This window comes from Oncorhynchus nerka, linkage group LG9a (genome assembly GCF_034236695.1).
Source record: "Oncorhynchus nerka isolate Pitt River linkage group LG9a, Oner_Uvic_2.0, whole genome shotgun sequence".
Classification (NCBI taxonomy): domain Eukaryota; kingdom Metazoa; phylum Chordata; class Actinopteri; order Salmoniformes; family Salmonidae; genus Oncorhynchus; species Oncorhynchus nerka.
The window spans coordinates 12,627,359-12,641,266 of record NC_088404.1 but is presented as its reverse complement, the minus strand read 5'-3'; the positions used below and the strand labels follow the sequence as shown (position 1 = coordinate 12,641,266).

The 13,908-nt window shown below is 45.2% G+C and overlaps 1 protein-coding gene across 2 annotated transcripts in view; it reads right to left on the bottom strand.

The window, feature by feature from the left end:
- Window positions 1–13,908, bottom strand: part of LOC115115104 (bisphosphoglycerate mutase-like) — a 47,052-nt gene that overhangs the window by 26,521 nt on the left and 6,623 nt on the right. The gene's annotated exons all lie outside the window — the stretch shown is intronic.

Genomic DNA, 13,908 nt, shown 5'->3' with positions numbered 1-13,908 from the left:
TGACCTGCTGCACAACATGCTTGTTCCATATATTCCTCAGAGCCCATCCTCTGTTCCACCTGGATACACTGAACTAAGCAGGGGACTGTGAGAAAACCCTGCTTTTCTCACATCAGAGCTCTGGGTTGATACTCCTAAGGATGTAAGAATCACTCAACAGTTTGTGGTCATCAGCTATCCTTTAGCTCGAAAATCTATTGCCAGTTTTGTACAGCTCAGCTTGGACCAGAACATACCAGACCTATTTTTCTCTCCATGTCCCCGGATTTCTACCGCAAGCTCTGGACATTTATACCTGGATCTCGCAGCTAGCTAGCTGCTATCCGTGTGACTGTCGGCTTACGTCGATCCCAGAGCAAACATCAATTATTCCGGAGCTAGCCATTTACATTACATTTAAGTCATTTAGCAGACGCTCTTATCCAGAGCGACTTACAAATTGGTGCATTCACCTTATGACATCCAGTGGAACAGTAGTGCATCTAAATCTTTTAAGGGGGGGGGTGAGAGGGATTACTTTATCCTATCCTAGGTATTCCTTAAAGAGGTGGGGTTTCAGGTGTCTCCGGAAGGTGGTGATTGACTCCGCTGTCCTGGCGTCGTGAGGGAGTTTGTTCCACCATTGGGGGGCCAGAGCAGCGAACAGTTTTGACTGGGCTGAGCGGGAACTGTACTTCCTCAGTGGTAGGGAGGCGAGCAGGCCAGAGGTGGATGAACGCAGTGCCCTTGTTTGGGTGTAGGGCCTGATCAGAGCCTGGAGGTACTGAGGTGCCGTTCCCCTCACAGCTCCGTAGGCAAGCACCATGGTCTTGTAGCGGATGCGAGCTTCAACTGGAAGCCAGTGGAGAGCGGAGGAGCGGGGTGACGTGAGAGAACTTGGGAAGGTTGAACACCAGACGGGCTGCGGCGTTCTGGATGAGTTGTAGGGGTTTAATGGCACAGGCAGGGAGCCCAGCCAACAGCGAGTTGCAGTAATCCAGACGGGAGATGACGAGTGCCTGGATTAGGACCTGCGCCGCTTCCTGTGAGGCAGGGTCGTACTCTGCGGATGTTGTAGAGCATGAACCTACAGGAACGGGCCACCGCCTTGATGTTAGTTGAGAACGACAGGGTGTTGTCCAGGATCACGCCAAGGTTCTTAGCGCTCTGGGAGGAGGACACAATGGAGTTGTCAACCGTGATGGCGAGATCATGGAACGGGCAGTCCTTCCCCGGGAGGAAGAGCAGCTCCGTCTTGCCGAGGTTCAGCTTGAGGTGGTGATCCGTCATCCACACTGATATGTCTGCCAGACATGCAGAGATGCGATTCGCCACCTGGTCATCAGAAGGGGGAAAGGAGAAGATTAATTGTGTGTTGTCTGCATAGCAATGATAGGAGAGACCATGTGAGGTTATGACAGAGCCAAGCTGAAGAGTTCCATCAGTCACTCCTGGGCTACAATCACCTATCCAGACCCGTTTTACTGCCAACGCGGCGCCCCACCGGACCTTCACAACTGGACTACTGACGTTATCTGCCCGAGGGAGTTATCCAGCTGGCTCCTTCGTCACGACGTTACCTGAACGCCCATCTGCGGTCCGCTAATCGTTAGCTATCTTATCGGCTGCTATCTGAATAGATCTATCGGACAAATGTTTTTCTTTTTTCTTGGGCCTCTATAACTATATATATTTTTTTGCGAATTGGATTGATCCCCTCTACCACATGGAACCCCACTAATCCTACCAACGAAAACGCACGAGGTGGCTAAAAACAGACCCTACTCAAAAAAGTTCAGGGAGACTGTAAAATCCATGGAGAATAAGAACACCTCCTCCCAGCTGCCCACTGCACTGAAGATAGGAAGCACTGTCACAACTGATAAATCCACTATAATTGAGAATTTCAATAAGCATTTTTCTACGGCTGGCAATGATTTTCACCTGGCTACCCCTACCCCGGTCAACAGCACTGCACCCCCCATAGCAACTCGCCCAAGCCTTCCCCATTTCTCCTTCTCCCAAATCCAGTCAGCTGATGTTCTGAAAGAGCTGCAAAATCTGGACCCCTACAAATCAGCCGGGCTAGACAATCTAGAGCCTTTCTTTCTAAAATTATCTGCTGAAATTGTTGCCACCCCTATTACTAGCCTGTTCAACCTTCACAGTCATCCCCCTCTTCAAAGGGGGAGGACACTCTTGACCCAAACTGCTACAGACCTATATCTATACTACCCTGCCTTTCTAAGGTTTTCGAAAGCCAAGTCAACAAACAGATTACCGACCATTTCGAATCACCATACCCTCTCTGCTATGCAATCTGGTTTCAGAGCTGGTCATGGGTGCACCTCAGCCACGCTCAAGGTCCTAAATGATATCTTAACCGCCATCGATAAGAAACATTACTGTGCAGCAGTATTCATTGATCTGGCCAAGGCTTTCGACTCTGTCAATCACCACATCCTCATCGGCAGACTCGACAGCCTTGGTTTCTCAAATGATTGCCTCACCTGGTTCACCAACTACTTCTCTGATAGAGTTCAGTGTGTCAAATCGGAGGGTCTGCTGTCCGGACCTCTGGCAGTCTCTATTGGGGTGCCACAGGGTTCAATTCTTGGACCGACTCTCTTCTCTGTATACATCAATGATGTCGCTCTTGCTGCTGGTGAGTCTCTGATCCACCTCTACGCAGATGACACCATTCTGTATACTTCTGGCCCTTCTTTGGACACTGTGTTAACAACCCTCCAGGCAAGCTTCAATGCCATACAACTCTCCTTCCGTGGCCTCCAATTGCTCTTAAAAACTAAATGCATGCTCTTCAACTGGCTTCAATTTGCTTCCAATTTCGCAACAAAGCATCCTTCACTCATGCTGCCAAACATACCCTTGTAAAACTGACCATCCTACCAATCCTCGACTTCGGCGATGTCATTTACAAAATAGCCTCCAATACCCTACTCAACAAATTGGATGCAGTCTATCACAGTGCCATCCGTTTTGTCACCAAAACCCCATATACTACCCACCATTGCGACCTGTACGCTCTCGTTGGCTGGCCCTCGCTTCATACTCGTCGTCAAACCCACTGGCTCCATGTCATCTACAAGACCCTGCTAGGTAAAGTCCCCCCTTATCTCAGCTCGCTGGTCACCATAGCATCACCCACCTGTAGCACGAGCTCCAGCAGGTATATCTCTCTGGTCACCCCCAAAACCAATTCATTCTTTGGCCGCCTCTCCTTCCAGTTCTCTGCTGCCAATGACTGGAACGAACTACAAAAATCTCTGAAACACATATCTCCCTCACTAGCTTTAAGCACCAGCTGTCAGAGCAGCTCACAGATTACTGCACCTGTACATAGCCCATCTATAATTTAGCCCGAACAACTACCTCTCCCCCTACTGTATTTATTTATTTTGCTCCTTTGCACCCCATTATTTCTCTCTATTTTGCACATTCTTCCACTGCAACTCTACCATTCCAGTGTTTTACTTGCTATATTGTATTTACCTTACCTCCCTTATCTCACCTCATTTGCTCACATTGTATATAGCCTTATTTTTCTACTGTATTATTGACTACCAACACTTATCTCCCTCACTAGCTTTAAGAACCAGCTGTCAGAGCAGCTCACAGATTACTGCACCTTGTACATAGCCCACCTATAATTTAGCCCAAACAACTACCTCTTTCCCAACTGTATTTAATTTATTTATTTATTTTGCTCCTTTGCACCCCATTATTTGTATTTCTACTTTGCACATTCTTCCACTGCAAATCTACTATTCCAGTGTTTTACTTGCTATATTGTATTTACTTTGCCACCATGGCCTTTTTTTGCCTTTACCTCCCTTATCTCACCTCATTTGCTCACATCGTATATAGACTTGTTTATACTGTATTATTGACTGTATGTTTGTTTTACTCCCTGTGTAACTCTGTGTAGTTGTGTGTGTCGAGCTGCTTTGCTTTATCTTGGCCAGGTCGCAGTTGTAAATGAGAACTTGTTCTCAACTTGCCTACCTGGTTAAATAAAGGTGAAATAAAAATAAATAAATAAATAAAGTAGCAACTCTTAGGCTTAGTCCATGTGCAGCCCTCCCTCCTCTCTCAGAATATCAAGTCCACAGTCTGGTTTATATACCTCTGCTCTCTCTCCTACTGCACAAATCATTCCTGCTTGCTCTTTCAGCAGCTATAACTATCAGCCTCCCTCCCTCCCTCTAGCCTCTCATCCTCCCTCTCTCTCCCCCACTCTCATCCTCCCTCCCCCTCTCATCCTCCCTCCCTCTTCCTTCTCCCTCTCCCCCCTCTCTCATCCTCCCTCCCTCCCTCTTCCTTCTCTCCCCCTCTCTCTCCCCCTCTTCCTTCTCTCCGTCTCCTCTCTCCCCCTCTCCCTCTCCCCCTCTCCCTCTCTCCCCCTCTCCCTCTCCCCCTCTCCCTCTCTCCCTCTGTGCTGCAGAAGACATTGTCTATGGCACTCCATGTTGAACGTTTTCCAAGGTGTGTATGTATTGTTCTCATCATGGGAGAAAGGAGGAAAAGAACATCTGAAATTCCCAACATATTGTAAATGTAAATAACAAAAGAGATTTAAGAGATAATGTTACACTGGGTATCTCTACCAAAGCATATATACTATCCTATCTATAAAACACTGTGTTAATTAGTCATAATACATCTGTATTTAGGGCTGTACAGACAGGCAGACCAGGAGGGATTTAGTGAAGTGCAGTCCATTACGTAACATTATAAGTCATACGAAACCCTTGCCAACTCACAAACTCACTAATGCCAAGACTCTGAACGACAGGCTGAAACAGCTCCTCTGAACTGAGATGTCAAATATGCCAGAGCAGCCCAATTTCTTAACAGATATGTCACAATAATTATTTGATGTAAGAAATGTATGATTTTCCGTTCACAAGTCACTGACTGACTTATTATTTGAAGGTTGTCCTGTTCAGAGAGAGTCTGCTTCCACTGAGAAGAGACGTGATTGGCAGATACAATAACAGAATAGTCGTTGAGGAATAAACAGATGCTGAAAGAAGTGAATTATAGGATGGGTGTATGTTCATAACTACTGCCAATGAAATGCTCTTTTGATATGATCCTGAGACTGACTGGGTATGTCATTGACAGCTACTGTAAATTCACTGCTCACTGCCAACTACGTCCAGAGTGAGACGAACAGGGTGAACAGAACAGTCGCAGAGTAAGGTAACACAATACGTCATTTCTGAAGACTGAAAATGCAGGTTTTTTCTTCAGTCTCAGAGAGTAGGGGAAGGAGACCAGAAACAGTTCAAATTCCAGACATTTTGGCTTAGAACAGCAAATAAAAATACATCAAAACTCCTCGTTTTTGTTTGAAGCTACAGTTTCCTGTGCATTTTTTGAAACATTTAAGATATTAGAGGCTACTATCAATTTAAATTAGGCCTTGGTTGTACTACACGTCTCCCAGTCCATTAAATAATAATGATAATATGATAATACTTCATGTTATTTCTGGAAAGATTCAACAAATACTCAATAAGTTGGAATAGTGAAGTGTGTATATTTGGCTGCTTTGTGCAAGTTCTCCCGTTCGGAGACTGTTACATGGCAGTCACAAAACAAAGCCAGCAGAGCGAGCAAGCCTTTTTTCACTGTGGGACCTTCCTTTCCCGGTTGTTCCACTATAGTGTGGTCTGGGTAGTGTTCAGTAGGGAGAAAATGTTTTGAAACTGAGTGAAACAGGGGGGGGGGGGGGGGGGGGGGGGGTGCAAACGGAACATGTCCAAGTAGAGCACAGAGCTCTGGAAAGTATCCTGCTGGAATTTCATTGGAAGCTATTTATGTATATCCTGGAATAAAGTTCTGCAGTTTGAGTATATTTAAGAACAATTCATTCAGACAGAACAACTCAAACAGACAGATCCACATGAATGTTTATGTACCCAAACAATTTGTAAGATTCTAGTACTGAATACAGAAATAGTCGCAGCTGAATCTGAGAAGGGAGCAACATCTACTGAGAATGACTGGGAATTCCTAATGAAACCACATTCTCTGGGATACAGCTGTCTTAAAGAGAAGGAATATAATATCTATTGTTTACAGGAAACTCATTCAACAATTTTAGATGAAGTTTTGTGGGAAAAGGACTGGGAGTGAAATATACTTCTCAAATGGGTGAAGAAACTCAAAGGGGGTGATGATATTAATTAACAGTCATTTTGATCTGAATGTGCAAATTGTCCAAACAGATCCTCAAGGTAGATTTACATTTACATTTAAGTCATTTAGCAGACGCTCTTATCCAGAGCGACTTACTAGATGGATGATTTTAAATATGTTATTGGACATAAACAGATATGGCTCATTAACCTTTACGGACCAAATAATAATGATCCACGTTTCTTAGAAAATATATATAATAAATTATCAACCCTACAAGCAATACAAGATTATATTATTATGGTGGGAGATATGCACTTAAGGAAATCACGAATGTCATGGACACTGTTGGATATATGGAGGCTTAAATATCCAGACCTTGTGAGATATACATGGCAGAGGCTTAATCAAGCTAGTCGTCTTGACTACTTTCTTATGTTATTCTCGTCGGCACCAAAAGTTAAAAAGTGTTGATAGGGGACAGAATGCAGTCGGATTATCACATAATTGGCATATATATTCCTTTTACAGAATTTCCACGTGGGAGAGGATATTGGAAATTTAATCAGAGCCTATTGGACGATAACTTATTTTTAACAAGGACATAGGAATTTAGAACTGAACTTTTCTGACATAGGTACAGCAGATCCCCGTATTGTATGGGCCTTTAGAGGCCATGCAATACAGTACTCATCTATAAAACAAAAGCAATTTAGATCAAAATAGTCCATATTAACAAAGGATATAGAAGGACTAACAGTACAGATAGATAGCAATAAAAAAAAACTTACATTTCAGTGTTGTAATGCACCAATTCTAGCTAAATGTTTAGCGCATATAATTAAAAAGACACGTGCTGACCCACCACCAGGCAGGCTGACTAACAGTAGTCAGAGTCGCGGCAGACACGGGCTGACCCACCACCAGGTAGGCTGACTAACATTGTGTGTGAACCCTGCTCATTATGTACGAACCCTGCTCATTATGTGCGAACCCTGCTCATTATGTGCGAACCCTGCTCATTATGTACGAACCCTGCTCATTATGTGCGAACCCTGACCATTGTACGCAAACCCTGCCCAAATGTAGCCTACACGTTGTGTGCTCTTGTAGGAAAGCAGTAACTCCCCATTGCCGACCTATACTTATCTATTACTGGGCGAATAACTCGCTAACTAGCAAAGATTATCAACAAATGCGCACATGCGCGACTCTGCGCTCTGATCTGAAAAGCGCCTTCACTCCCAGGTGACTGAAAGACCACTCGTGGGCTACCCCAGCCAATAGAATTCTACTCCGTTGTGCTCTGGCTCTGCCTACAACATAATCACAGACTCAATCTTGTCAAATTAGATTTGTTTTGTTGCATTGAAAAGGGGCTGATATAATGTTGATTCGATCACAGAAAAAACGTTGATGTATAATAGTCCAAGCTAGTAAGGGAACTCAGTGAAGGTCAATCTATCTCTTGCGTCTCTGCGCTGCATGATATTTATTTTGAGCGGCAGTCTTTGAAGAGGTGCGCGGCCGCGAACACGCGTAGCGTAGAGGGACATTGGACAAAACTCTTTCAATCAACATAATGTTTTTACAGCTTTTAGTAGGGACGAGGGAGGGTGTCAGCATCTCATCCTGAACTAAACATGCAATTAAATTCTCATTTCTAAGCTGCCTTTATGACAGTGACACAATGAGAGAGAGCAGTCTCAATACTGGTGCAGACTGAGGAGAGAAGCACCTGAGTTCAGAGTTTCACAGTGGTGAAACACACCGGAGACCTGATACCTGAAGACTTACAATAGGCAGAGTTGCAAAGAAAAAGCCATATCTCAGACTGGTCAATAAAAAGAAAAGATTAAGATGGGCAAAAGAACACACAGTGGACAGAGGAACTCTGCCTAGAAAGCCAGCATCCCGGAGTCGCCTCTTCACTGTTGATGTTGAGACTGGTGTTTTGAGGGTACTATTTAATGAACCTGCCAGTTGAGGACTTGTGAGGTGTCTGTTTCTTAAACTAAACAATTTGATGTTATTTGAATAGACAAAACATAGCAAAAACAAGGACTTTTCTAACTGACCCCAAACTTTTGAACAGTAGTGTACACTGCTGCCATCTAGTGGCTAATATCAAATTTGTGCCTAAACTGGAATAATACATTGTGGCCTTTCTCTTGCATTTCAAAGGTGATTTAAAACATGTTTTTTTTGTATTATCTTTTACCAGATCCAATGTGTTAAATTCTCCTACATTAAATTCACATTTCCACAAACTTCAAAGTGTTTCCTGTCAAATGGTATCAAGAATATGCATATCCTTGCTTCAGGTCTTGAGCTACAGGCAGTTAGATTTGGGGATGTCATTTTAGGTGAAAATTGGGGAAAAAAAGGGTCTGATCCCAAACACAAAGACACAGGTTTGAACAATAAGACACAGGTTTAAACACCAAGAAACAGGTTTAAACACCAAGACACAGGTTTGAACTATAAGACACAGGTTTAAACACTAAGAAACAGGTTTAAACACCAAGACACAGGTTTAAACACTAAGACACAGGTTTGAACTATAAGACACAGGTTTAAACACCAAGACACAGGTTTGAACTATAAGACACAGGTTTAAACACTAAGAAACAGGTTTAAACACCAAGACACAGGTTTGAACTATAAGACACAGGTTTAAACACCAAGACACAGGTTTGAACTATAAGACACAGGTTTAAACACTAAGAAACAGGTTTAAACACCAAGACACAGGTTTGAACTATAAGACACAGGTTTAAACACTAAGAAACAGGTTTAAACACTAAGACACAGGTTTAAACACTAAGACACAGGTTTGAACAATAAGACACAGGTTTAAACAATAAGACACAGGTTTAAACACTAAGACACAGGTTTAAACACTAAGACACAGGTTTAAACACTAAGACACAGGTTTAAACACTAAGACACAGGTTTGAACAATAAGACACAGGTTTAAACACTAAGACACAGGTTTAAACACTAAGACACAGGTTTAAACACTAAGACACAGGTTTAAACACTAAGACACAGGTTTAAACACGAGGACACAGGTTTAAACAATAATACTATTTTCCTATAAGTATAAGGACACAAAAACACAGACCTAGACAGGTCTATCGACATGCCTATCTACAGGTGACCTAGACAGGTCTATCGACAGGCCTATCTACAGTAGACCTAGACAGGTCTATCTACAGTAGACCTAGACAGGTCTATCGACAGGTCTATCTACAGTAGACCTAGACAGGTCTATCGACAGGTCTATCTACAGCAGACCTAGACATGCCTATCTACAGGTGACCTAGACAGGTCTATCGACAGGCCTATCTACAGTAGACCTAGACAGGTCAATCTACAGGTGACCTAGACAGGTCTATCGACAGGCCTATCTACAGTAGCTCTAGACAGGTCAATCTACAGGTGACCTAGACAGGTCAATCTATAGGTGACCTAGACAGGTCTATCTACAGTAGACCTAGACAGGTCTATCTACAGGTGACCTAGACAGGTCTATCTACAGGTGACCTAGACAGGTCTATCTACAGGTGTATCAGAAAGAGAGCCTTGTGCTCTTTTCTACAATGAGATTCACAAATCCCATTCTCATAGCCACTGGCTGTGTAGAAGAGAGGAGAGGAGGGGGAGAGAAGGGGAGAGGAGGGGGGAGGTGGCGGGGAGAGGAGAGGAAGAGAGTTAACTGCAGCCAAAACAATTTCCTGATCACCCACTCATTGTTCATCAGCAGATGATGGCTCACAGACACACACACACACAGTCTTGTACAACTAATCTTGTGGGGACACACAATTCAGTCCCATTCAAAATCCTATTTTCCCTATAGGGTTAGGCCCTAACCCGTACCCTTACCCTAAACCTAACCCTACTTCTTAACCCTAAAACTAACCCTAATTCTAACCTTAACCCTAAACCCCCTAGAAATAGCATTTGACCTTGTGGGGACTAACAAAATGTCCCCAGTTGGTCAAATTTCTGTTTGTTTACTATTCTTGTGGGCACTTCTGGTCCCCACAAGTATAGTTAAACACGTCCACACACACACACGCTTCAACACAAAGTGGCTCAGGTTTCTCTATTCTCAATACTGTACCATCTAAGGAATAGGAGCCTGACTTGGCATGTACTCTGCGGCACACAGCTTTTCCACTACAGGACGTCTGCTTAATGTATGGCAAACGGAATGTTAAGTCAAATTATAAACGTGTTGGTTCGTGCCCTGAATGCTGATTGGCTGACAGCTGTGGTATATCAGACCGTATACCAGGGGTATGACAAAGCATGTCTTTTTACTGCTCTACAGTGCATTTGGAAAGTATTCAGACCTATTCCCCTTTCCACATTTTGTTAATGTTACAGCCTTATTCTAAAATGTATTACATCATTTTTTCCCCTCATCAATCTACACACAATACGCCATGATGATAAAGAGAAAACAGGTTTTATAGATATTTCTGTACATGTATTAGAAATAAAAACCAGAAATACCTTATTTACATAAGTTGTATTTTTTTATTATTTCACCAGGTAGGCCAGTTGAGAACAAGTTCTCATTTAGAACTGCGACCTGGCAGTATTCAGACCCTGTCTGCTGCATTGAATGTCCCCAAGAACCCAGTGGCCTCCATCATTATTAAATGAAAGACGTTTGGAAACACCAAGACTCTTCCTAGAGCTGACCGCCCGGCCAAACTGAGCAATCGGTGGGGAAGGGCCTTGGTCAGGGAGGTGACCGCCCGGCCAAACTGAGCAATCGGTGGAGAAGGGCCTTGGTCAGGGAGGTGACCGCCCGGCCAAACTGAGCCATCGGTGGGGAAGGGCCTTGGTCAGGGAGGTGACCGCCCGGCCAAACTGAGCAATCGGTGGAGAAGGGCCTTGGTCAGGGAGGTGACCGCCCGGCCAAACTGAGCAATCGGTGGAGAAGGGCCTTGGTCAGGGAGGTGACCGCCCGGCCAAACTGAGCCATCAGTGGGGAAGGGCCTTGGTCAGGGAGGTGACCTCCCGGCCAAACTGAGCAATCGGTGGAGAAGGGCCTTGGTCAGGGAGGTGACCGCTGGTCACTCTGACAGAGCTCCCGATTTCCTCTGTGGAGATGGAAGGACAACAATCTCTGCAGCACTCCACCAATCAGGCCTTTATGGTAGTGGCCAGACTTCAGAAAAAGGCACATGACAGCCCACTTGGAGTTTGCCAAAAGGCAACTAAAGACTCTCAGACCATGAGAAACAAGATTCTCTGGTCTGATGAAACCAAGATTGAACGCTTCGGCCTGAATGCCAAGTGTCACGTCTGGAGGAAACCTGGCACCGTCCCTACGGTGAAGCATGGTAGTGGCAGCATCATTCTGTGGGGATGTTTTTGAGGGACCGGGACTGGGAGACTAGTCAGGATCGCGGAAAATATGAATGGAGCACAGTACAGAGGTCCTTGATGAAAACCTGCTCCAGAGCGCTCAGGACCTCAGACTGGGCCAAAAGTTCACCTTCCAACAAGACAACAGCCCTAAGCACACAGCCAAGACAACGCATGAGTGACTTCGGGACAAGTCTCTGAATGTCCTTGAGTGGCCCAACCAGAGCCCGGACTTGAACTCGATCAAACATCTCTGGAGAGACAACAAAGTACTGAGTAAAGGGTCTGAATACTTATGTAAATGTGATATTTCCGTTTTTTTTCTAAAAATCTATTTTTGCTTTCTCATTATGGGGTATTGTATTTAGATTGATGAGAGGAAAAATACTTTAATACATTTTTAAATAAGGCTGTAACGTAGCTGTCACGTTCGCTGGAATGAATATCGGACCAAGGCGCAGCGTGTGTTGAGTTCCACATAATCTTATTGAATAAAGTGAAACTTAGCAATGACAAAAACAAATAAACAATAAACTAACAACGAATCATGACTACAGAGATGCTATGTGCACTAACTCAAAACACATACATCCAAACAATATCCCATAACCCACAGGTGGGAAAAAATGCTACTTAAGTATTGTCACGCCCTGGTCGAAGTATTTTGTATTTATCTTCATGTATTGGGTCAGGCCAGGGTGTGGCATGGGGTTTTTGTAATTGTGGTGTGTTTGTCTTGGGGTTTTGGTGGTGGTATTGGGATTGTAGCTTAGTGGGTTATCTAGCAAAGTCTATGGCTGTCTGGAGTGGTTCTCAATCAGAGGCAGGTGTTTATCGTTGTCTCTGATTGGGAACCATATTTAGGCAGCCATATTCTTTGAGTTTGTCGTGGGTGATTCTGTAACGGTTTTCTAGGTGTGGTGAAGGAGAGTCGGACCAAAACGCAGCGTGTAGATTGCGATCCATGTTTAATCAAACAAACGTAAACACGAAAATAACACAAACACTACAAAACCAATAAACGTAACGAAAACCGAAACAGCCTATACTTGTCAACTAACACAGCGACAGGAACAAAGACACTAAGGACAATCACCCACGACAAACTCAAAGAATATGGCTGCCTAAATATGGTTCCCAATCAGAGACAACGATAAACACCTGCCTCTGATTGAGAACCACTCCAGACAGCCATAGACTTTGCTAGATAACCCACTAAGCTACAATCCCAATACCACCACCAAAACCCCAAGACAAACACACCACAATTACAAAAACCCCATGCCACACCCTGGCCTGACCCAATACATGAAGATAAATACAAAATACTTCAACCAGGGCGTGACAAGTATTATCCCCAATTAGAGACAACGATTACCAGCTGCCTCTAATTGGGAATCATACAAATCACTAACATAGAAAATAAACCTAGAACAACCCCCTAGTCACACCCTGACCGAATCTACCATAGAAAATAAAAGCTTTCTATGGTCAGGACGTGAACGGACTCCGAACGCAAAACCTGAAACAAAAAGGGAGGGTTAGGGGGGGTGTCTAGTGTCGGTGGAGGCTCTGGTGCGGGACGAAGTATCCGCTCATCCCGCAGATCCAGCCATGGACCCAGAATAACCACTGTGCCTGGACTGGACCTCGGCGCAGAGTAGGGCTCCTGCCATGGAGCTGGACTGGACCTCGGCGCAGAGTAGGGCTCCTGCCATGGAGCTGGACTGGACCTCGGTGCAGAGTAGGGCTCCCGCCATGGAGCTGGACTGGACCTCGGCGCAGAGTAGGGCTCCCGCCATGGAGCTGGACTGGACCTCGGTGCAGAGTAGGGCTCCTGCCATGGAGCTGGAGGTTCCGGACTGTGGACCGTCGTTGGAAGTTCCGGACCGGGGAACATCGTGGGAAGCTCTGGACTGGGGAGGTGCACTGGAGGCCTGATGCGTGGAGCCGGCACAGGTGGAGCCAGACTGGTGACACGCACTTTAGGGCGAGTGCGAGGAGCAGGCACAGGGCGCACCTGACTGGGAACACGCACTTCAAGGAGAGTGCGAGGAGTAGGAGCAGGCACAGGACGTACCTGACTAGGAACATGCACTTCAAGGAGAGTGCGAGGAGGAGGCACAGGACGTACCGGACTGGGGAGGTGCACTGGAGGCCTTGTGCGAGGAGCCGGCACAGGTGGCGCCAGACTGGTGACACGCATTTCAGGGCGAGTGCGGGGAGAAGGAACAGGATGTACTGGGCTGTGAAGGTGCACCGGAGACCTGGTGCGTATAGCCTGCATCAATGCTACCGGTTCGATGACACACCTCACACGGCAAGAAGGAACAGGATGTACTGGGCTGTGAAGGCGCACAGGAGACCTGG